General features: G+C 39.9%; 1 protein-coding gene across 1 annotated transcript in view; it reads right to left on the bottom strand.

Annotated features, from left to right (window-relative positions):
* The window catches only part of KCNN2 (potassium calcium-activated channel subfamily N member 2), a 327,349-nt gene that overhangs the window by 45,932 nt on the left and 254,940 nt on the right, over positions 1-26,477 (bottom strand). The gene's annotated exons all lie outside the window — the stretch shown is intronic.

Raw genomic sequence — 26,477 nt, 5'->3', positions numbered from 1 at the left:
TACCAAAAGGAGCCTCGGTGTTCCCTTTGCTACCTTTATTTCTTATTGGGCCAACTCCTAGTCATCTTTCAAAATAAGTTCAGGTGGGAGCCTCTTCTATCTACGCTCCTCCCAGCCCATTTCTGGGGCTCCCTCAGTACCCCATATATTCCTCCATCACAGAACTACATTGTAACTGTCTACCTGGAGGTCCTGTACTAGCCATCCTCCTTGAAGATGGAAAATGTACCTTTGATTGCATAATCCATGCCCAGAACTGGAGCTTAATATAAGTTATTACCTCACCAGATACACACAAAGAGTTTATAGTCAAAAAGAGGGAGAAGGATGCAGTTTATCCTCATTATTCTATGAGGTGTCAAATTTTTCTAATGAGAAGAAGGATTTTTATATCAGAAACAGATATAAAATTTTGCTTGAATTATCAATGTGAAACAGTAACCCTGGCCCATCGTGGGGCACTATTATCCACCATGCATACAACTGTGAGGCCATGCAAGTTGTTACTTTAGAGAAACTTGCCCTGGATGCATGCTCTGTGTAGTCATGGGGCAGAGTAGCCCTCCTCCATGGCAGTCACACCCCAGACTCTCTCTGGTCACTAGAGACATTCCCTGCTCTTCATCCAACTTCTGTAAGGACCACCCTTTCTTCCCAGCTCTCATATACCACTGCGGATGGCTTTCCCTTCCTTATTTCTTGCTCTCCAAAGCATGCTGATAATCCCCTAGCTTGCACTCACTCAGTCCTGCCTTTCAGCTCGACGATATGTCTGTGTAGCCAGAGCTGTGGAGGCAAGGAGGCTGCCCCATGACCCGAGCCCCAGGATTGATCCCATATACAACCTACATTGGGCCAGTGCATTCTCTCCCTCTTTTTTTTTCTGTTCTTCATATCATTCCAAGGCTTCTGCATCTATAGCCCAAAGTGCAGGAAGTTTATAGAGTATAAGCTTTCCTCTGCAGTATCATACCTCTGAAGGGGAGACTGTGGATCTTGCCTCTGTCTTTGGATACAGAAAGGCCTATGCTTAACACTTTGGTACCTTTGTTTTCTAACAAAGAAGAGAGAACTAAGAAATGGTATTTTTTGCTACTTTGGTCTAGGGAAAGAGAAACCTCTGCCTGGAGTGAGTGGAACCCCAGAGTAAGGAAGAGTGACGGCATCACCGTATCTTCAGAAAGAAAATGGAAGGGCACACACACAGGCAGCCAGCCCTGCTGAGGGGCATCCTGTGATTTCCCTGGTGATGGGAGGGCAGCAACCTCCACCATTCTACCCCAGGGAACTGCCACTATGACTTAGATGCAGAGTCCCCTCTTCCCAGGATGGCTGGGTGGAGAGGCTGTCATTGCCAAAAGGAAGGTCAAGATGTACTCGTATTACTCAGCCTTAAAAAAAGAATGAAATAATGCCATTTGGAGCAACATGGATGGACCCAGAGATTCTCATACTAAGTGAAGTAAGTCAGAGGAAGACAAATATCATCTGATATCACTTATATGTGGAATCTAAGAAAATGATACAAATGAACTTATTTACAAAAAAACCAGACATAGAAAACAAATTTATGGTTAACAAAGGGGAGGGGTAAATTAAGAGTTTGGGATTAACAGATATACACTAATATACATAAAATAAATAAACAACAAGGACCTATTGTATACTACAGGGTACTATATTCAATATCTTGTAATAACCTATAATGGAAAAGAATCTGAAAAAGAATCTAGATATGTGTGTATATATATATGAAAAGAATATATATTTATCTGAATCACTTCGCTGTACACCTGAAACTAACAAAACATTGTAAATCAACTATAATTTAAAAACAAGATCAATTCCTAGCTTTTAAGGAAGCCAGATGAGTGCATTTCCTCTGAGAAACTGTTAAATAACATGCACATAGGATTAGGGTAACACGATCCATGCTGTAGTTCGGCTACAACATGAGCTACCAGGCTCTGTGGACTGCTCGGGGAGCCTGCTATGCCTGTGTGATGAGGCTTCCATGGGGCCATGTGGTTTTTATTTCAAACAAGACCCTTAGAAGTAAGCTTTGGATGAATAACCCACTCATGGTATTGGGGCTTTCTATGAATAGTCCTCATCAAGCAGTTGCCTGAAACAGGGAATACATTACCCTGGTGTGGGTGTGGGCTACGTGAGAGAGGGGAGGCAAAAGTTTCATGGCCTATTCAACCTTTAATTGTGAGACAAAGTTTCTTCTTAACAAATCATGATTTACACAAAGATTTGATACGTATAAGAGCCAATGGCCCTAATTTCCTGGTGCATATGAAATATGTGTTGAGCCTTCACTATGTGTTCAACACTTGACTTTCATTTTCTCATTTTACATTGATGTTTTAAGACATGGACAACCTTTCTGGCTGAAAAAACTATACTCTTCACCCTTTCTATATCAACAAAGTGTCCTCAATCACTACCCACTTAGAAAATGTGACCACGTCTGAGTGATAACCTCAAGTTATTGCTACATCGCTAGTGACCAGAACACATCTCTAGGCACATGGTGTTCCTTTGGTAGAGCAACTACAAAGAGGAGTTTGAGATTTCATATTGTAAACAAAGGTCTTTAAAGGGGCACCTTCACTGCTGGTGCCCACAGGTAAATCTTCTCAACTTTGGCAAGGGTGTGAAAGTCTTTCTCATCTGTTCTTCCTGAAGCACTTTGATTTGGTTTTCAAAGTTTAGAGCAGTAAATGACTTTGAAAGTTACAATAAAAAGCATTCACTGACTCTCCTTTAGTTACCTACATTTGATAAGTACACAAGTTTTAAATACAATTTAAATACAAATTGCTTCCATCCTCATTAAACTCTTCACCATTCTCAAGTATTATGCCATTATATCATTCAGTTATTATTTGTTATATGTTATGCATGTTATATTGGGTCAGATACTGTAAAGCTGTATTGAAGGGCCTAATTAGAAACAAATATCTTTCTAGGAGTTGGTATTTAAGGGCTTGGGGTTCAATGGTAAATTATCTTTTTTGCTTAATAAATAATTAACCTACCTGAAAAATGGCTCAGAATGGAAAAATAACATTTCATACTCATGTTTTTGTTACATTCAGGTATACTTAGTCATGACTAGTCAAGAAGAGGCAGGTAATTAGGACCACATTACCTACTATTAGAACAATAAAGGGTTCTTTCTTGGCAACTCAGAAACAAATATTAGACTTATCAACAGGATGACGTTTTCACTTAGAACACTTCCAGGTTTTGAATTTATGCCAGAGTCACACCACTGCGAACGATTAGTATATACAATTTAAACGGTTAAAAATTTTCAAAACGTTTCTTACAGATTAAGTTCACGTCACAAACTTACTCAGACAATTCCGACCTTCTCCACAAGGGGAGCTATTCTGGGAAAGACTTGAAGAAATGACTTACATGGCAAAATTCAAATTCTAATGAATATGAATGCTTGTTTAATTAAAATATATTAAAGAAGATTAAAATTAGTGTAAGGAATGCCTAATGATCGCAAGCTTTTTAAAAAAAGGACTTTAGCGTTTAGGGAGAGGACTTATTGCTGTTTTACAGCATTGCATGTTTTAGAGACTTAAAGATTGTAAGATCAGCTTTAATGTTTTAAAAGAAGTAAAACGTTCCTTTTCTTAGTTTCCATTAATTTCTTCATTCATTCTTGACTGTGGGTATACCACTGTTTCTTAAATCACAAATATGGCAGCTTTCCATAATATTTGTTTAAATTCACAAGGGTGATCTTTCCAAGAGCATTACTGAATTCTTCCCACTCAATGAAGCAGTCTCTGCCCATCACTCCTGCCTCTCTCACAGCACCATTCCATAAGTAACAGGAGCTCTGGCCACAGTAATAGCTGGCAGTTATGCCATCCTCTTCACCAGCTCTTTCTCTACAGGTACATTTCCTTCTGACTAAAATCACCCTCCCCCACCTTCCTAACCCTGATTTGTACTTTGAGAATCTGCTCATAACTCCCCTTTTCCAGACTCCACATAGCATTTTTAGCATGGTACTCTAGGCTGGACCATAGGTCCTTTCTCTGTATCCTGGGAACCTCTTATAGATATCTCTCATGCCATCAGTCAATGTCAACATGGGTCATAACACATATAATGTATACTTTGCTTATCAAACATGCCCCGAGAATCTAAATTATAAAGCATTTGAGCACAAAGATTATGCCTTACTCATTGTTTTATCTTCACTTAGAAGAATAGAGCAGGGAATTGGTGTTTATTGAATTAATTAATATGACAATATGAAACATTTTTTCTCAAACTGACTGGCCCTTGGCCACATGTTAGGCCTTCAGGATCACAAATATAGAAGTACAAAAAAGGGACAGAAATGAGTCTTTCCCATCAATCAATATGAATCAGATTTGTCATGTTATGTTCTAAGACCTGTAGGCAACTTATAAGTTATTTTTACACATGTAAAAAATATTCAACAATGGAAGCTTACAGCTGACAAACTATGTTTATTAATCCTTTTCCATTAAACATACTATTAATACTATGAATAGCAAAAATACCTTAATTTTCAGCTCTGATCTCAAATGTCAGCCTCAGTTATATAGTGAAAAGTATTATGGAGATTCAAATGCATGTGATCAATCTATCATCAATTCTCTCTCCTGAATCCACCATTCTCTCCTGAAATATTGCTAAAATGATAGTAAGGCAATTTTAAAAAGGTATAAGCCCACAATAACAAAAAAGAAAAAAAAGAAAGAAAAGACAAATCAGAGAATGAAAAATAACACATTTTTATACAAACAAAAGGGCATGGGGAATTCTGCTTCCAGCCAAGATGGAACAACAAAGGACGAATTCATGCTGCTTCTTGAAACAACTACAAAACCAGACAAATATTTGAAACAATAGTGAACAAGACATAGATAATCTAGAAACGAAGAACAATGATCCCTGAGAGATGGTAAACAGCCAAAGCGAGTCATAAAATTGCCCCAGCTTAATGCCTCAAGAAAGATTCCAGAATGTAGCTCAGGTATGGAAATCAGCAGAGCCCAGAGGTCTCCCCAAATTGAGGACAGAGCTGGGAATACAGGGAAGCCATGAGTTTATAGGGCGAAAAACCAGAGAGGAAACATCTGCACAGAGAGAGATCCAGAGATCTGTAGAAAGGTCTCCTTGATTATTCATCCAAGTACTTACTGATAGATATGCACAAGTAAAACGGCAAGGTTGGAGAAGTGAAAATACTATAGGTAAAGTGGTACATTATCACTTGAAGGTAGACTGTAGTAAGTGATACAGTGTCAGGGGAAGATAAAACTGTGACAATTTAGTTATAGTATACCTAAATGTATAGGTATGCTATAACTCCTAAAAGAATCATTAAAATAATACATCAAAGAGTAATAAGTGATAATCTTATAAAGGATATAAGATAGAGTAAAAAAAGATAAGCAATCCAAAAGGAGGCAGAAATGGAAAAAAGGAACAGAGACTAGATAGGACAAATAGAAAACAAGTAGCCAGAGGACAGATTTACCCAAGCGTATCTGTAACCAAATTAAATATAAATGGCCTAAATACCCAAAATTAAAAGGAATAGATTATTATAGAACCCATGGAAGGCTCATAACTTGGAGAAACCAGATGTCATGCAATGAGTGGGTAAAGTCCAAAGCTGAAAACAGGAGAAATTATGATGTCTAAGTATATGGCATAATAGATGCCCAGGTGCTTGTCCCTGCCTGGTATTGCTAGACAACTAACAGGAGATAGAGGTTTGTTCACTGAGGAAACACTGGAGATTTTGATCCAGGCCCCAGCTAAGGTCAGGAAAGATGTTTGGGGCTGAAAATGTGGTAATTAAATTCAAGTTTCCAAGCTGAACAACAACATTCCCAGTTTACTTTCTTCACTCCCTGTTCTTGACCCTATATTAGAACTTACTAATACAGAGAAAGAATATATTTCTCTCTGGAGAAACAGAATAGTTTCAGTGAAAAGACATTCATTACTAACAGCAAGCATTTTCTAATGAAAAATGCAGCTTTCCACTTATCCACCCATAGTGAATTTCACCAGACACTAAGCTCCTCTCTCCATACAAAGTTTCCAATTCCCACTCTTGAACGTGAAAGACTAGCAAATGATCAGTACACATTGGAAGTATACGTTCTATAAAAAAGATACTGACAAAAATAGGATGGGAAAGAAAGGAAAGAAAGAAGGGAAAAGGGAGGAAACAGAATAATCTCCAGACAATGGAGAGTGATGGGGTGTGGGATTCCTGAACTTTCTAAGTTATGTCATGGAAGAACTAAAGGAAAATATAACATCCATAAAAGGAACAGGATGCTACAAAGGAGTGCAATTAAAGAATAAAAAAGAGGGACTTTTAAAAAACTTAAAATTATAATAAAAAAATAATTGCAATACAATTAGAATATAAATTGGTAGAAATCTCCCAGAAAGTAGAATAAAAAGACAAAAAAAGAAGGGAAAAGGGAGAACAAAGAAGATATATTCTCAGAGAACACAGAGCGTCTAACAACTAACTTCAAAAGGAGAACATAAAAGTGGAAGGAAAGAAATGATAATTTTTTTTTATTTCTTTAGTTTTCCAGGAAAACTGGAAGGCAGGCATCTCTAAAGGAAAGTTCTACTTAGTATTTGCACAGAGAATAATGAAAGACCTGTGCCGAGGGTGATCATCGTAAAATTTTAAATACTAGGAATAGAGAGATGATCTTTGAAAGTTTCAAAGGGGAAAAATAGATCACAGATAAACATTAAAAATGGTTGCCTCACAACAACAGACGTATGGGTCAATGGAACAGAACAGAGAGCTCAGAAATAAACTCACACACCTATGAACAATTAATCTTCAACAAAGGAGGCAAGAATATACAATGCAGAAAAGACAGTATTGTCAGCAAGTGGTGTTGGAAAAGTGTGACAGCCACATGTAAATCAATGAAGTCAGAACACACCCTCACACCATACACAAAAATAAACTCAAAATGGCTTAAAGACTTAAATATAGGACATGACATGATTAAACTCCTAGAAGAGAACATAGGCAAAACATTCTCTGACATAAATTGTACCAATGTTTTCTTATGTCAGTCTCCCAAGGCAATAGAAATAAAAGCAAAAATAAACAAATGGGACCTAATCAAACTTACAAGCTTCTGTACCAAAAAGGAAACCATAAACAAAATGAAAAGACAACCTATAGACTGGGAGAAAATATTTGCAAATGATGCAACTGTTAAGGGCTTAATTTCCAAACTATACAAACAGCACATACAACTCAATAACAAAAAAACAACCCAATCCAAAAATGGGCAGAAGACCTAACCAGACATTTCTCTAAAGAAGACATACAGATGGCTTAGAGGCACATGAAAAGATGCTCAACACCACCAATTATTAGAGAAATGCAAATCGAAACTACAATGAGGTACCACCTCACACCGGTCAGAATGGCCATCATTAAAAAAATCTACAAATAATAAATGTTGGAGAGGGTGTGGAGAAAAGGGAGCCCTCCTACACTGTTGTTGGGAATGTAAACTGGTGCAGCCATTATGGAAAACACTATGGAGGTTCCTCAAAAAACTAAAGATAGAGTTGCCATATAATACAGCAATCCCACTCCTGAGCATATACCCAGACTATATAAAAGCTATAATTTTCGAAAGCTATAATTCAAAAAGATACATGCACCCCTATGGTCATAGCAGCTCTATTTACAATAGGCAAGACATGGAAACAACCTAAATGTCCACTGACAGACGAATGGATAAAGAAGATGTGGCATATATATACATACATATACATACAGGTACAATGGACTATCACTCAGCCATAAAAAAGAATGAAATAATGCCATTTGCAGCATCATGGATGGACTTAGAGATTATCAGACTAAGCGAAGTAAGTCAGAAAGAAAAAGACAAATGCCATCTGATAGCACTTAAATGTGGAATCTAAAACACGACCCAAATGAACATATCTATGAAACAGAAACAGACTCACAGATATAGAGAACAGACTTGTGGTTGCCAAGGGGGAGGGGGTGGGAGAGGGAAGGACTACAAGTTTGGAATTAGCAGATGCACACTATTATGTATAGGACGGATAAACAACAAGGTCCTACTATATAGCACAGGGAATGGTTTCAATATCCTGTGATAAACCATAAAAGAAAAGAATATGAAAAAGTATATATATGTATAACTGAGTTGCTCTGCTGTACAGCAGAAATTAACACATTGTAAATAAATCAACTATACTTCAATAAAGTTAAAAAAATAAATACTAAAAATGGTTGCCTCTAACATTATTTAATTGTATTCACGTGTGTGGGGGGGTGGGGGGGAGAGGAAGGTGGAGGCAATCTATTTCTCCCAGATTTGTAGAGGGGAAGGATGGAGAATCTGGGAGAAGGAACTGAACAGGAGTAATTCCAGCCCTCTCTCTGCTCTGCCTGCCCACAGAGCAGGTGTATTTGGTTCTCTATATGGTAAGCTGCCCAGGCCAGGGGTGATCCAATACAGGGTATAAAGGTTCAGCTATGACTCCATCTAACTCAGTGGTGAATCATCAGAACACCAGGCAGCCCACTGGGATATAGGTCAAGTGGTGGTATCCAGATCTGCTTCACATCAGTAACGAAGCTGATAATTTGCTGTCTGCCAATTGAAGACCCAGAGAAGGATGATAAATTATCTCTCTCCAAGCTCCAAATATGTGCATGGAGTTTTCACCTAAAGCAAAAGCAAATAAAATAAGTGATCCAATTAATTAAAACATATACAAAGAAGTCCAATGAAGGGACATATTTAGGTTCAAAGGAGAAAAGTGCTGAGTGCCAAATGGCTCAGAAAGGAGGGGTAACATGTATCTCTTATTTGCCACTGATCCATATCAAAGGGGCACACCTGTAGCTGCATATTAGAATCACCTGGGAAGCACTGACAATTACCTATGCAAAAGCCCCATCCTCAATCAATGAAGCCAAGAACTCTTGGGGTGGGGTCATGACAGAGATTTTTTTTTTTTTTAAAGCTCCTCTGGTAATTTGTATGTGTTGTCAAAGCTGAGAACTAACTATTAGCTTTATTTCAGAAGTTCTCATTCAGTAACATGTTGAGCTTCTATATGTATAACAGAACTTTCGGAGGCACTGGGAACATGCAGATGGATAAAAAACAGTAAGCATTCATGAGAAACCTAAAATGCAGAAAGGCGGAAAACTGCAAGAAATAATAAGGTAATATACAAGTTGTAATAAATGTGAATATGAGCGGCAAAGGTAGATCAAGAAAAAATGTATATAATAGATTAGAAGTAACCACACGAGTGTCCAATATAACACTGACACCTAAAATTATAGTTTTAAACTAAAAAAAAAAAAATGTAAAATTTTGTAGGTCCAAACCCTTTACTAAAAACCTCTCTGAGTAAGGGTGCTCTAAAGTGAAAACACTTTAATTATATGTATAAAACTACTCAAATAATTTACAGAAATCCCTTCAGCTCAATTTGAATTGCCCCAATCTGTGTGACTTTCTCCTAATCCCTTCTTCATACTCCTACTTTTTTCCCTATCGCTGAGTTATGAAAACACAGACATGACTTTAGGACCTTGGGGATCCCCATATAGACTTCCTTCAATACCAACAAGTATCCAGAGAAAAGCGGCAGAGACAGGCTGTGTAATGTTACCTATAAAACCTAACTCATTTGGGCATAAGCCAGATTCAATTTTTATTAACTGCTTAATTCTTTAACTCTAAAACACCAAAATGAGTTTTCTACTTTAAATTTATTTTGCTCCTTTAACCTTGCACGTTTGGAATTTTTTCTTCTCTTCTGTTAATTTAGAAAAGTCAAAAAACTAAACACTTCTCTCTCTTTCTCTCTCCTTTCCCCCACACTTCCACTTTCCCTCTTCCTTCCTCTCCCTTTCTCTTTCCTCCGTGTGTGTGTGTGTGTGTGTGTGTGTGTGTGTGTGTGTGTGTGTGTGTGTGTGTGTGTGTGTGTTTCATTCACAATACAGACACAGAAGATTGATCTTTGGGTAGAGACCATCAGTGGGTATGTCTAAGGGCATAAGCTTCCTATGAAATACAGCTCAAAGTCCCGAAAGGAAAGCAGTGTGTAACAGAACATATATAGATTTTCAAATTTGAAGAATTACATTCCTTATGTTTCCCTAAAAAGATGACAAAATGTTTTATTGTCTGACTATTATTCATTTATGCATTTTCATTTCTGTTAGAATAAGTGAGTTCAGAAATGACATCTGTCAATAAGCTAACAGTCTTAGATCGCATATATAATTATTTGACGATTATCTATGTTAAAGACCTATAGGAACACAATGGTATCACATCAACATAAGCTAAACAGACCTGAAAAGACTTATCAGCATTCAGGCTCTCTTTGATAAAGGGGGTTAGTGAAATATGCCCAGCTCTAGGAAAGAACTTTCAGGTCAGAGAGCCATGGAGATTAAGTCTGGTTCCTAAAAACGAAGATGGAGGAAGAGCCCAGGGCATAAGTGTCCATCATGAGAGATTTCCTGAATGCAGAACTCGATGTAAGCAGCAGTTCTCAATCCTAGTGCACCTTAAGATGCTCTTGCTTAAGATCTTGAAATATAATTCAAATAATACAACTTATCTATACACATGATTTATAAAACAAAAATCAATATAATATCCTAAATGTAATATAGAAAAATAAGAGAGAAGTAATTTATAATAAATAATGTATTTCAATATCTAAATGCTCGGGCAAGGCTAACCTAGAAGATTTAAGAAGCAGTCAGTTGTTTGCACCTATATGTAAAAGCACTTGAATACAGTTCAGTCTGATGAAAGTGTATGGTTCTGAATTCAAATGCCACAGGGGCATGGTCATACCTAATGTGATTTTCTAAAATGTGAAAAACTTTTGGTCAAATTCCAAATAAAACAAATGACAATTTTCCCTCAATTTACACACTAAATAACATTATTTAAAAATCAAGCATATGTTACAATTGAGCAAAAATATTTTATGTTTATATTTTAAATGGATTTAGGTCTAAACTAAGAAGATTATAAATAGGTTTTTAGTACACAGAGTGTCTACCAGGTGAGTCTAAGGTCAAATGGGATACAGAACAGTTCTTTGTTGGGTGGGAATGTCCCATACAAACAGAATACAGAGCATCCCTGGCCCCACTGATTGACAGCAAAAAACCCCTTCTCTGGAATGGCTCCAGGGAATAAAACTACCCCCAGTGAGAACCAGTGGTCCAGAGTTTCAGGGCAGCTGGCACTGTGCAACAGCCATCAGAAAATCTGGAGCTAGCTTCATTTCAACACATCTGGAGTGCAGTGAAACTAGAAAACCATGGAATTTGGCACAAATTATATTCTTAAGCCCCGGCTACTCCCCAGGCTATCAAAAAAATACCAAGTTCCAGAGCAATGTTATAACCACGGCTTGCATTTCCACCAAGGTTCTCTTCCTTCTTTGTTTCTTTACTAACTTCCCAACCAACAGTTATTTTAATTTTTCTGGAGCGAGGTCCATTCCTTCCACTCCTGCTATGTGCCAAGCATCCTCCACACACTGCTCCTCTAAGGGGAAGGTGGAAGCCAGGAGACAGACCTGGAGACACACTTGGTCAGGCCCCAGATTTCCTTACCAGAAAGTCAATTTTCAAGCACTCCCTTACCAAAATCACTTAGTACAATTCATGTCTGACACACACCAGGCTCTACTAATAGCAGAGAGAGCATGTCTATACTGGCCTGGCGGGCTGTGGTTTTAGAAGCCCCTCTACCCTCAACCCTCCATGATTTTCCATCAGCGTGACAGCCTGCAGAGCTATTTACTTCCCTTCTGGGAAGAGCGGCGGGCAGACCGTCACTAGGTGGCAGTGCCACACTAATTTATCCCCATGGCTGCCTGGCTGAGTTTGGGCCGACCAGTGCCAGAGTCAGCTTGTGAGGGGACTTTCCTGAGAATACCTTCAGGCAAAAGCCCCTCTCCTGGGCATCCTGGAAGAATGGACTGTTCCACTGAAGAAACAGCCACTACAAGTGATACACACAAGCCCAGGGCCACTCCTACACCTGCAGCCTCAGGTGTTACCAAGCATCTTAGGGGTATCATCTGAGGTGAGAGAGTATGTATATGTGTGGGTCTGGACATGCATTCCATTCTAGATCCAATTAATACAGATCTAAGGTAGCTGCATATCTTCACATTTCAACCCTCTGAGGTTCTCTAGATCAAATACCAGAACATACCTTGTAAACCTGTAAGAACAAAAAAGTCCCTGTGGATTTTTCTAACCAGGCCATGTTGGAATAGAACCAGCATTTGAGGATATAGATGTCAGGGTCTTGTTTACTCACTCTGAGATCGAGTCCAGGAAGGGTTGCTCTATATTCAGAGGCAGTGATCGCCCACCGCCTCCCTTAGCTTCTTTACCCAAAGCAGCAAGTCTTAATGTCTGAGCCTCCCTTTCTTCTATTGTGAGACTCACCCATCTACCTCCCAGGTGGCTGCCAGCACTGAGATCACGAAGTACTAGCCAAATGCTACTGGATCAGTACATAAAGACTGTGTTTGTGTTCTACTTGACCAAATCCCTCTCTATTTATGGAAAAGCAGACACAAAGAAAAGTCACTGCTTTTGCAAGTGTGCCTTCTTGCACGCAGGTGAGGTGGCAAACACTGGGGCTTTTCCGAGCATAGGCAGCTTTCAGGTTTGCTCCCTTCTGTTGTCACTGTCAATGAGTACAGTGATTGGTACCACTGAGACGTGAAAGAGTGGAAAGAGGACTGGGGAAAGGAAGGAGGGAGAGGAAGCAGTAAGTCGGGCGTTATCCTGGCACAGCAAAAGTAGTAGGGGGTGAGGGTAGATCAGTCAACAAAATAAAGAGAGTAAGAAGAAAGACGGATTGTTCAGCAACAAGAAGTCCAAACAAGAAAAAAGAGAAATATCGCAACCTTTCTATGCCATACTGTTCCCCTACTCCTCAGCTGCCCTCCCTCCCACAGACACTAGGACTTCAATCCTCAGGGGTGCAGGGGACGGGGATGGTACATTTCTGTGTCCCAGCATCTATCATGCATTCCTGAGAAATTTTTAACATCTGTTTAGGGCTCTCAGTCAACTGGAAAAGAATATACCCTAGTGATTCCAATCAGCCCAGCTCTTGGTGGTGGCAGCAACAGCCTTAGCGTCTCATGCCCATCTCTGGGGTCCATGCCTACTGGGGTCCATCAACAGTAGGCAATTATCATGAACTGATTTTAAAGCTTGAGTTTTCAAATACAGCAAATGAAAATTCCAACTTAGAACCTATGATGACAAGAAGTTTTAGCCTCCAGCACTTCACAGTTCCAGGCTATGTTTCTAGGGAAGCAAAACATTCCTGGATGTCCTTTAATTTCTCAGAGAGAGACGAGAAGCAGCAGAGAGTCAGAAAACTGAGCCACCAAACCAAGAAGAGAGCAGAGAGCTCTCAGGGACACTGAGCTGAAGGTGACTTCAGCAAGGCTGAGGTGATGGATCGTACACTTTCTGAGAAGGTCATTTGCAGGGTTCACCAGTTAAATTTTCCTATTTCAATTCTAACAATTCATCTTTGAGGGCCTGCTAATTGCATCTTGCTTGATTGAGCACGAGCAGCTTAAATATAGACTGCAACACCAAAACGTCGTGAACGGAATTAAAACCCAGGTCTAGGTTCATGAAGGAGAACACGTGGGGAACAGACCTTCCTCAAACCCAACCCACTGTCACCAAGGGCCTGTCAATCCTCCACTGTGTAAAGTCCTCAGAGGTCTGAAGTTGAAACAGTATGTCTGGAAAAGGGCCAGGGCCCCGCTGGATGGTGCCCCAACTGGCCAACTCTGGTTCGAGAAGACTGAGCCAGAATCCCTTCCCTAGGACTGGAAACGTCTTCTTCCTCCCTCTTTGGGGCTTGGAGGCTGGGAAAGAGGAGGAGGGGGACCTTCAAGAGGGCAGAGGAGTAGGACATGGAGATCACCTTCCTCCCCACAAATATATCAAAAATACATCTACGTGTGGAACAACTCCTATAGAACACCTACTGAATGCTGGCAGAAGACCTCAGACTTTCCAAAAGGCAAGAAAATCCCCATGGACCTGGCCATGTGTCTGACAGGGTCTTAGTGTCCCGGCCTTGTGTTAGGCCTGAGCTTCTGAGGTGGGAGAGCCGAGTTCAGGACACTGGAGCACCAGAGACCTCCCAGCCCCATGTAATATCAGTTGGCGAGAGCTCTCCCAGAGATCTCGGTCTCAAGGCTAAGACCCAGCTCCACCCAACGTCTGGCAAGGTCCAGTGCTGGATGCTCCATGCCAAACAGCTAGCAAGACAGGAACACAACTCCACCCATTAGCAGAGAGACTGCCTAAAATCATAAGGTCACAGACACCCCAAAACACACCATTGGACGATGCCCTGCCCACCAGAAAGACAAGATACAGCCCCACCCACCAGAACACAGGCACCAGTCCCCTCCACCAGGAAGCCTACACAAGCCACTGAACCAACCTTACCTACTGGGGGAAGACACCAAAACAACGGGAACTATGAACCTGCAGCCTGTGAAAAGGAGACCCCAAAACTGGTAAGTTAAGCAAAATAAAAAGACAGAGAAATATGCAGCAGATGAAGAAGCAAGGTAAAAACCCACCAGACCAAACAAATGAAGAGGAAATAGGCAGTTTACCTGAAAAAGAATTCAGAGTAATGATAGTAAAGATGATCCAAAATCTTGGAAATAGAATGGAGAAAATACAAGAAATGTTTAACAAGGACTAGAAGAACTAAAGAGCAAACAATGATGAACAACACAGTAAATAAAATTACAAATTCTCTAGGGAGGCGGACCTTCAAGATGGCAGAGGAGAAACACGTAGAGATCACCTTCCTCCCCACAAATACATCAGAAATACATCTACACGTGGAACAACTCCTACAGAACACCTACTGAACGCTGGCAGAAGACCTCAGGCTTCCCAAAAGGCAAGAAACTCCCCACGTATCTGGGTAGGGCAAAAGAAAAAACAGAGACAAAAGAATAGGGACGGGACCTGCACCAGTGGGAGGGACCCGTGAAGGAGGAAAGGTTTCCACACACTAGGAAGCCCCTTCGCGGGAGGAGACGGAGGTTGGCGGGGGTGGGGGAAGTTTCGGAGCCACGGAGGAGAGCGCAGCAACATGGGTGCGGAGAGCACAGCAGAGAGATTCCTGCACAGAGGATCAGGGCCGACCAGCACTCACCATCCCGAGAGGCTTGTCTGCTCACCCGCCAGGGCGGGTGAGGGCTGGGAGCTGAGGCTCGGGCTTCGGTCGGATTCCAGGGAGAGGACTGGGGTTGGCTGCGTGATCACAGCCTGAAGGGGGCTAGAGCGCCACGCCTGGCCGGGAGGGAGTCCAGGAAAGAGTCTGGAACTGCTGAAGAGGCAAGAGACCATTGTTTCGCAGTGCTGAGGAGAGGGGATTCAGAGCGCCGCCTAAATGAGCTCCAGAGACGGGCGCAAGCCGCGGCTATCAGCATGGACCCGAGAGATGGGCATGAGACGCTAAGGCTGTTGCTGCCACCACCAAGAAGCCTGTGTGCGAGCACAGGTCACTCTCCACACCACCCCTCCCGGGAGCCTGTGCAACCCTCCAAGGCCAGGGTCCCGTGATCCAGGGACAACTTCCCCGGGAGAACACACGGCGTGCCTCAGGCTGGTGCAACGTCACGCTGTCCTCTGCCGCCGCAGGCTCGCCCCGCACTCCATGCCCCTCCCTTCCCCCGGCCTGAGTGAGCCAGAGCCCCCGAGTCAGCTGCTCCTTTAACCCGTCCTGTCTGAGCGAAGAACAGACGCCCTCAGGCGACCTACATGCAGAGGCCGGTCCAAAACCAAAGCTGAACCCCAGGAGCTGTGCGAACAAAGAAGAGAAAGGGAAATCTCTCCCAGCAGCCTCACGAACAGGGGATTAAATCTCCACAGTCAACTTGATGTACCCTGCATCTGTGGAATACCTGAATAGACAACGAATCATCCCGAAAATGAGGCAGTGGACTTTGGGAGCAACTGTAGACTTGGAGCTGGCTGTATGCGATTGACTGATTTCTGGTTTTATTATTATAGTTTAGTTTTCAGAGTGTATTATCATTGGTAGATTTGTTTATTGAGTTGGCTGCTCTCTTCCTTTTTTAAAAATATATAGATATATTTAGGGAGGGTGGGAGGGAGGGAGACGCAAGAGGGAGGAGATATGGGAACATATGTATATGTATTCACGTTATAAAGCAGAAACTAACACACTATTGTAAAGCAATTGTACTCCAATAAAGATGTAAAAAAATATATATATAGTTCACTTTTCTTTGTGTGATTTTGTCTGTATACCTTTGCTTTTACCATTTGTCCTAGGGTTCTGTCTATCTGTTTCTTTTTTTTAATATAGTTTTTAGCACTTGTTATCCTTGGTGGATTTGATTTGTGGTTTGGTTGCTCTCTTATTTCTTTTTTTCTTATTTTTTAAATACATTTTAATGTTTTTATTTTTAATAATTAAAAAATTATTTTAATAATTTTATTTCTTTTTTTTTTTATTTTTCCCTTGTATCCTTCCTCCCTCCCTCCCTCCCTCCTTCCCACCATCCCTTCCTTCCTTCCTGTCCTTCTCAATTTCTTTCTCTCTTTTTTTCTCCCTTTTCTACTGAGCCATGTGGCTGACAGGGTCTTGGTGCTCCAGCCAGGTGTCAGGCCTGTGCCTCTGAGGTGGGAGAGCTGAGTTCAGGACACTGGTCCACCAGAGACCTCCCAGCTCCATGTAATATCAAACGGCAAAAGCTCTCCCAGAGCTTTCCATCTTAATGCTAAGAGCCAGCTCCAATTCAAAACCAGCAAGCTACAGTGCTGGACACCCTATGCCAAACAACTAGCAAGACAGGAACACAACCACACACATTAGCAGAGAGGCTGCCTAAAATCATAATAAGCTCACAGACACCCCAAAACGGACCACCAGATGTGGTTCTGCCCATCAGAAAGACAAGATCCAGCCTCATCCACCAGAACACATGCACTAGTCCCCTCCACCAGGAAGTCTACACAACCCACTGAACCAACCAAAGCCTCTGGGGACAGACACCAAAAACAATGGGAACTATGAACCTGCACCCTGCGAAAAGGAAACCCCCAAACACAGTAAGTTAAGCAAAATGAGAAGACAGAGAAACACACAGCAGATGAAGGAGCAAGGAAAAAACCTACCAGACCAAACAAAGAAGAGGAAATAGGCAGTCTACCTGAAAAAGAATTCAGAGTAATGATAGTAAAGATGATCCAAAATCTTGGAAATAGAATGGAGAAAATAAAAGAAACGTTTAACAAGGACCTAGAACAACTAAAGAGCAAACAAACAATGATGAACAACACAATAAATGAAATTAAAAATTCTCTAGAAGGAATCAATAGCAGAATAACTAAGGCAGAAGAACAGATAAGTGACCTGGAAGATAAAATAGTGGAAATAACTATGCAGAACAGAATAAAGAAAAAAGAATGAAAAGAACTGAGGACAATCTTAGAGACCTCTGGGACAATGTTAAATGAACCAATTCGAATTACAGGGGTCCCAGAAGAAGAAGAGAAAAAGGGTCTGAGAAAATATTTGAAGAGATTATAGTTGAAAACTTCCCTAATATGGGAAAGGAAATAGTCAATCAAGTCCAGGAAGTGCAAAGAGTCCCATACAGGAAAAATCCAAGGAGAAACACACCAAGACACATATTAATCAAATTATCAAAAATTAAATACGAAGAAAAAATATTAACAGCAGCAAAGGAAAAACAACAAATAACATACAAGGGAATCCCCATAAGGTTAACAGCTGATTAACCTTATGGGGATTAGCAGAAACTCTACAAGCCAGAAGGGATTGGCAAGACATATTTAACATGATGAAAGGGATAACCTACAATAAAGATTACTCTACCCAGCAAGGATCTCATTCTGATTTGATGGAGAAATTAAACCCGTTACAGACAAGCAAAAGCTAAGAGAATTCAGCACCAAAAAACCAGCATTACAACAAATGCTAAAGGAAATGCTCTAGGCAGGAAACACGAGAAGGAAAGAACCTAAAATAACAAACCCAAAACAATTAAGAAAATAGTAATAGGAAGATACATATCAACAATTACCTTAAATGTAAATGGATTAAATGCTCCCACCAAAAGACACAGACTGGCTGAATGCATACAAAAAGACCCATATGTATGCTGTCTACAAGAGACACACTTCAGACCTAGTGACACATAAAGACTGAAACCGAAGGGATGGAAAAAGACATTCCATGTAAATGGAAATCAAAAGAAAGCTAGAGTAGCAATTCTCATGTCAGACAAAATAGACTTTATAATACAGACTATTACACCAAAGAAGGACACTACATAATGATCAAGGGATCAATCCAAGAAGAAAATATAACAATTGTAAATATTTATGCACCCAACATAGGAGCACCACAATACGTAAGGCAAATACTAACAGCCATAAAAGGGGAAATCGACAGTAACACATTCATAGTAGGGGACTTTAACACCCCACTTTCACCAATGGACAGATCATCCAAACTGAAAATAAATAAGGAAACACAAGCTTTAAATGATACATTAAACAAGATGGACTTACTTGATATTTATAGGACATTCCATCCAAAAACAACAGAATGCACTTTCTTCTCAAGTGCTCATGGAACATTCTCCAGGATAGATCATATCTTGGGTCACAAATCTAGCCCAGTAAGTTTAATAAAATTGAAATCATATCAAGTATCTTTTCCGACCACAAGGCTATGAGACTAGATATCAATTAGAGGAAAAAGTCTGTAAAAAATACAAACACATGGAGGCTAAACAATTCACTACTTAATAACCAAGAGATCACTGAAGAAATCAAAGAGGAAATCAAAAAGAAACCTGTAAACAAATGACAATGAAAACATGATGACCTCAAACCTATGGGATGCAGCAAAAGCAGTTCTAAGAGGGAAGTTTATAGCAATACAATCCGACCTCAGGAAACAAGAAAAATCTCAAATAAACAACCTAACCTCACACCTAAAGCGATTAGAGAAAGAAGAACCAAAAAACCCCTCAACATTAGCAGAAGGAAAGAAATCATAAAGATCAGAGCAGAAATAAATAAAATATAAACAAAGAAAAAAAAAGCAAAGATCAATAAAACTAAAAGCTGGTTCTTTGAGAAGATATACAAACTTGATAAACCATTAGCCAGACTCATCACGAATAAAAGGGAGAAGACTCAAATCAATAGAATTAGAAATGAAAACGTATAAGTAATAACTGACACTGCAGAAATACAAAGGATCATGAGAGATTACTACAAGCAACTCTATGCCAATAAAATGGACAACCTGGAGGAAATGGACACATTCTTAGAAAAGCACAACCTTCCGAAACTGAACCAGGATGAAACAGAAAATATAAACAGACCAATCACAAGCACTGAAATTGAGACTGTGATGAAAAATCTTCTAACAAACAAAAGCCCAGGACCAGATGGCTTCACAGGCAAATTTTTTCATTTAAAGAGCTAACACCTATCCTTCTCAAACTCTTCCAAAATATAGCAGAGGGAGGAACACTGCCAAACTCATTTGATGAGGCCACCATCACCGTGATACCACAACCAGACAAAGATGTCACAAAGAAAGAAAACTACAGGCCAATATCACTGATGAACATAGATGCAAAAATCCTCAACAAAACACTAGCAAAAAGAATCCAACAGCATATTAAAGGATCATACGCCATGATCAAGTGGGGTTTATCCCAGGAATGCAAGGATTCTTCAATATATGCAAATCAATCAATGTGATACACCATATTAACAAATTGAAGGAGAAAAACTATATGATCATCTTAATAGATGCAGAAAAAGCTTTCAACAAAATCAACACCCATTTATGATAAAAACTCTCCAGAAAGTAGGCATAGAGGGAACTTACCTCAACATGATAAAGGCCATATATGACAAACCCACAGCCAACATCGTTCTCACTGGTGAAAAACTGAAACCATTTCCACTACGATCAGGAACAAGACAAGTTTGCCCACTCTCACCACTAGTATTCAACATACATTTGGAAGCTGTAGCCACAGCAATCAGAGAAGAAAAAGAAATAAAAGGAATCCAAACTGGAAAAGAAGTAAAACTGTCACTGTTTGCAGATGACATGATACTATACACAGAGAATCCTAAAGGTGCTACCAGGAAACTACTAGAGCTAATCAATGAATTTGGTAAAGTAGCAGGAAACAAAATTAATGCATAGAAAACTCTTGTATTTTTAAACACTAATGATGAAAAATCTGAAAGAGAAATTAAGGAAACACTCCCATTTACCATTGCAACAAAAAGTATAAAATACCTAGGAATCAACTATAAGACACTGATGGAAAAAATTAAAGATGATACAAACAGATGGAGAGATATACCATGTTCTTGGATTGGAATAATCAACATTGTGAAAATGATTATACTACCCAAAGCAATCTACAGATTGAATGTAATCCCTCTCAAACTACCAATGGCATTTTTCACAGAACTAGAACAAAAAGTTTCATAAGTTGTATGGAAACACAAAGGACCCAAAATAGCCAAAGCAATCTTGAGAAAGAAAAACAGAGCTGGAGGAATCAGCCGCTCACACTTCAGACTATATTACAAAGCTACAGTAATCAAGGCATTATGGTACTGGCACAAAAACAGAAATATAGATCAATGGAACAGGATAGAAAGCCCAGAGATAAACCCACACACATATGGCCACCTTATCTTTGATAAAGGAGGCAAGAATATACAATGGAGAAAAGACAGGCTCTTCAATAACTGTCACTGGGAAAACTGGACAGCTACATGTAAAAGAATGAAATTAGAACACTCCCTAACACCATACACAAAAATAAACTCAAAATGGATTAAAGACCTAGATGTAAAGCCAGACACTATAAAACTCTTAGAGGAAAACATAGGCAGAACACTCTATGACATAAATCACAGCAAGATCCTTTTTGATCCACCTCTTAGAGAAATGGAAATAAAAACAAAAATAAACAAAAGGAACCTAATGAACTTTAAAGCTTTTGCACAGCAAAGGAAACCATAAGCAAGACAAAAAGACAACCCTCAGAATGGGAGAAAATATTTGCAAATGAAGCAACTGACAAAGGATTAATGTCCAAAATATACAAGCAGCTCATGCAGCTCAATATCAAAAAAACAGACAACCCAATCCAAAAATGGGCAGAAAACCTAAGGAGACATTTCTCCAAAGAAGATATACTGATTGCCAACAAACACATGAAAGAATGCTCAACATCATTAATCATCAGAGAAATGCAAATCAAAACTACAATGAGGTATCACCTCACACTGGCCAGAATGGCCATCATCAATAAAATCTACAAACAATAAATGGTGGAGAGGGTGTGGAGAAAAGGGAACCCTCTTGCACTGTTGGTGGGAATGTAAATTGATACAGCCACTATGGAGAACAGTATGTAGGTTCCTTAAAAAATTGAATATAGAACTACCATATGACCCAGCCATCCCACTACTGGACATATACCCTGAGAAAACCATAATTCAAAAAGAGTCATGTACCACAATGTTCATTGCAGCACTATTTACAATAACCAGGACATGGAAGCAACCTACGTGTCCATCGACAGAAGAATGAATAAAGTAGATGTGGCACATATATACAATGGAATATTACTCAGCCATAAAAAGAAACGAAATTGAGTTATTTGTAGTGAGGTGTTTGGACCTAGAGTCTGTCACACAGAGTGAAGTAAGTCAGAAAGAGGAAAACAAATACCACACACTAACACATATATATGGAATCTAAAAAAAATAAAAGGTTTTGAAGAACCTAGGGGCAGGACAGCAGTAAAGTTGCAGATGTAGAGAATGGACCTGAGGACAAAGGGAGGGCGAAGGGTAAGTAGGGATGAAATGAGAGAATGGCATGGACGTATATGCACTACCAACTGTCAAATAGACAGCTAGTGGGTAGCAGCTGCATACCACAGGGAGACCAGCTCGGTGCTTTGTGTCCACCTAGAGGGGTGGGATAGGGAGGGTGGGAGGGAGATGCAAGAAGGAGGGAATATGGGGTTATATGTATACATATAGCTGATTCACTTTGTTATACAGCAGAAACTAACACAACATTGTAAAGCAATTATACCCCCAAAAATATGTTAAATTAAAAAAAAAGAAATGATATGTCTTGTTAAAGCCTAGAAACCATACTTTTTTACAAGCAGAGTATAAAAGGGGAAAGAGATGAAGAGAAGAGAGGAGAGAGGGGTAACACAGAAGAAAGGCCAAAAGTGACAAAAGTGAATAAAAAATAGTGGAAATTATTACATGTAAAGCTCTACAGGGAAAACGTAAATAAATGATTGGAGAAAAATCACTACATAAGCCAGGAAAACTCAAAAACCTTACTCACTTAAAAAAATTAAAAATCAGCCTCATTTTCTAGCATCATGCACAAATCGATCCCATAGCCTTCACTAGTTCCTACTACAGTTTCCAACTACTCCAGAAAAAGAAAAACAACAAAAAACAACTCAAAAGTCTTTCATTATCCTTCAAGTTTTAGTATTTTCAGAATTTAAAATGGTAATCAAAACCCCTCCTGGCTGTATGTGTACCACCTGCAGAAGCAAGGCACGTAATGTGTACACTCAGTAAAGTGGGCTATACACTCAGCTCTCCAAATACACTGGAGATGATTGCTGTTGCCAGATACAGAAGCAGACGTTTTTCCCCTAAAGAATCATAATTTTAGCTTGCCAAATGGGTGAGATTCACTTTTTTAACCAGAGAATTCAGGAATCAATAAAAAGGAATACTGCAAATGGAAACCTGGGTGGAAAATGACCTCTGCACTTGGGCTGTGCGCACGTAACCAAAAGCCATCAAGGATCAAAATTACAACAATCAAACAAACCCATGAGCTTAAGCCTAGGAGTGTAATGCTTGTCAGTCATCTCTTCATCTCTATCACATGGCAATGGTATGTTCTCCTTAAACTCTATTCCTGTTAAACTGCACTAGCCAAATGTGAACCTACCAAGCCAGAAACATTTCCCTCTGCTAAAATGACAAAACTGGGCTTATAGCAGCCAAGTGCAACAGCTGGATCTAAAAGCAGAGCACTGTGTGTGATGAACTTAGATGATGAAGGGGTAGCTATGGAGGTAAAAGTCAATAGCTCATCACTAGCTTTCTCTTCCATCCTAACAAATCTGGTTAAAAATTACCGTGTGCATAGTTTGGTAACCATAGAGTGCCCCAGGGGATAAAGTATTTGCATGAGTTCTACATTTGCTGTGAGGCAGCATATAGGAAATATGTAACCTGAAGACATACAAATTAGAATAGGAAGCATGAACTATATTACAGCACTGTTTAAAAGAACTTTCTGCAAAAAATGTGAAAATGTTCACTATCTGTGCTGTCCAATTCAGTGGCCACTAGCCACAGATGCCTACTGAAGATCTGAAATGTGGCTAATGAAAATGAAGAACTGAGTTTTTAATCTTCATTTTAACCAATTTAAAATTAAAATTAAATATCCATGTGGGGTGTCTGGCTGCCATATTGGACGGTGAGGACAAGCAGGCCACACAGTGGTAGGAGAGCCACAGAACACACATAATCATGCTTTAATAACACAGTTGTTTTAATTCAGCAGTAACATTCACACTGAACTCTCTCTCCACCAAAGTGAAATTGGGTAAAGAAGTACAATATATTCCCTGACTTCCAAGACCTTAAACTATATATATATATGTTTACATGATATTCCACGTTCCATCGTCATTTGGTTACTTATTTTCTTGTTATGCTTCTTGGATAAAGAAGTATTTTAAAGAAATACATTGAATTTGGATTACCTTGTGTATATTAATTCATTCAGACATGCAATGCTCCCCAAGTTCAGAGAGACTGTGCCAGGTGCTGGGGCCAGCAGGGCAGGCCAAGTACCCTACCCAACAGTTCTGAAATCCACAGGGAGTCAAGGATTACCCCTAGTCTCCACTGGCGGGCAAAGCACCCCTGTTCTTTCTATCAGACCTACTTTAGTCCCTTTGCATGATACTGCTCATACCGTGGGACTCAGCTGGTACCCCAGGAGGAATCCACAAAAAGATTATATCAGGGCAGGTGTCTTTTGGGTTGATTGCTTTCCAAATCAGACAACCTGAACACCAGAGTTCTTCTCTCATTGTCAGTATTCAAACTCTGCCCACATGGTGTACTATTGAAAAAATGACAGAAGCAGGCTCCATATGTATTTACAAGATAATCCTGCATATTGTTTAGTGGTATGTATACTGATAGCCAATAAAGAAAAAAAAAGTCATGGGAATGGGTGCATAGACGATCTCTTACTACTCTGTATCTTTTGATATATATCGACATTATTTCAAAACAGATGTTTCTATGGTGTGAATATTCTATTTATGCAGCTACTTAGCTTGCATAGAAATAGTTTTGAAGCAGTGTGAAGAATCATGCAACCCACAACGGTTTTCTTTTGCTTCATTTGATTTAATGAATGTTTGTTTCTGAACTTGTACATTTTACTTAAAAATAACATTTTCATAAAAATCTCTCACTGATGTAAAGTCAGCTGAACACATTATACAAGTGTTGACTTCTAAAATTAAAGAGGAAATCAGGAATAACTGCCACACCTTTTTTTTTTCTGAGTTAGTCAATGGAGATAAGGTTTACTGTGGGATATTTTCCTTTCTATATTAAGGATTATATGATTCTCAGTTTATATACACACATTATTAATATAAGGTATGCTTATCCTGCAATCACTTGGCAGGTGTCACTTCATATATTGTCCAGGGTATATCTTTCAAACCTACAAACATATATATATATATATATATATATATATATATATATATATATATATATATATATATATGTTACTACTGTATTCAGAATTGTGACCTCCATCATATTCAGCTCAGGAACCACTGAACTTTGTTTTCTGAGAATGACCAGCACAGACATATGGTGGCTTACGAACAGAATGTGATGTACAGGTAATGAAGACACACACTGAGCTCAGTGCAATGTGGGGTGCAAGGGAGAAAACTATTTCAGGGGCTATTTTGGGGTTGGCTAAGAGGAGCAGCGGGCTTCCTGCAGGTCTGTGTCCTAATCCCCCTGGCTCCAAGGAGAGACAAGAAGTACAGTGTTCACCACGACAGTTGGGGTGCACACCAGCCTCTGGGGAAGCTCAGGTCAGTCAGCACTGAGACATATAAATAGTATGGCTTCCAATCTGTACCATTTCTGCAACACACTGCTGTCCTCCATCCAGACCCCTCTTCTCTGTCAAGGGTATCTCCAGACACCAAGCTGCCCCAAATCAGACAAGTTGGGGTGACCTTTATGCCTCATCCCTACAATCAAGGAACCATGACGTTCTGAGGCATCCACCTGCAAACATTCCTAAACTGAGCCATTTCTTCTCCACCTGGCCTCTCCGGTCTTAATTCCTGCTTGTCTCACACTTGGATTCTTAACTCCAGCTGAAAAACTTTCACAATTCATGGGATATACGTTGCTCACACCCCTCCAGGCCTCTGCACATGCTGTCCTTTCTTCTTATACCTTAATCCCCCTTTTAGCCTGGCTTCTGGTCCTTCGAATCCAGTCTACAAAGTCATGTCTTAACATTTATGCCCCTCTTCCTCCTAAGAGTGGGTCAGGCAGCCTCCTCTGGATGGGCTCATGGCTCCTGCACTGCACTTTACCACCTACCACTTGTCCATAGGGGTGCACACTGTTTCTGGTTCAAAGTTACATGCCCAGTGCTGGTTAGTATTGTGACTGATGCATAGTAGATAAACAATAGATTTTCTTAGTGAATGAACAAGTGAAAGATTCCCCATTCCCACTATTGTATTCTAGGTCTGGGATGATGGAGGCTTAGTCAATTACAATAGACATTTTCCCAGCCTCTCTCTCTGCATCCTCCTCCTCTCTCTGGTCCCTGAGTTATGTTTCTAAAACATAAATCTAACAATGCTATTTTGTCTCATAACCTTGGATGGCTCCCTGTTAAAAAGAAAAGTCCCATCTCCTTAGCATAATATCCAAGGCCATATGCAACTTGGTCCAACCCACCATTCTTGCCATTTCTTCCCATCACCAGCTACATGCCAAACTCTGCTGCTTTTGTCCCTTGGCTTCTAATTGTCCTTATCTCACTTCTCCATCTTCAACATCCATCCCATCTGAGAAGTATCCCTTACTTCCCTGAGGCACAAGTCCTTACAGATGTCACAGC

Source organism: Pseudorca crassidens, chromosome 3, assembly GCF_039906515.1.
Source record: "Pseudorca crassidens isolate mPseCra1 chromosome 3, mPseCra1.hap1, whole genome shotgun sequence".
In the NCBI taxonomy this organism is placed as follows: domain Eukaryota; kingdom Metazoa; phylum Chordata; class Mammalia; order Artiodactyla; family Delphinidae; genus Pseudorca; species Pseudorca crassidens.
Note: the sequence above shows the minus strand (reverse complement) of the source record. Positions and strands in the feature narration are given on the sequence as shown.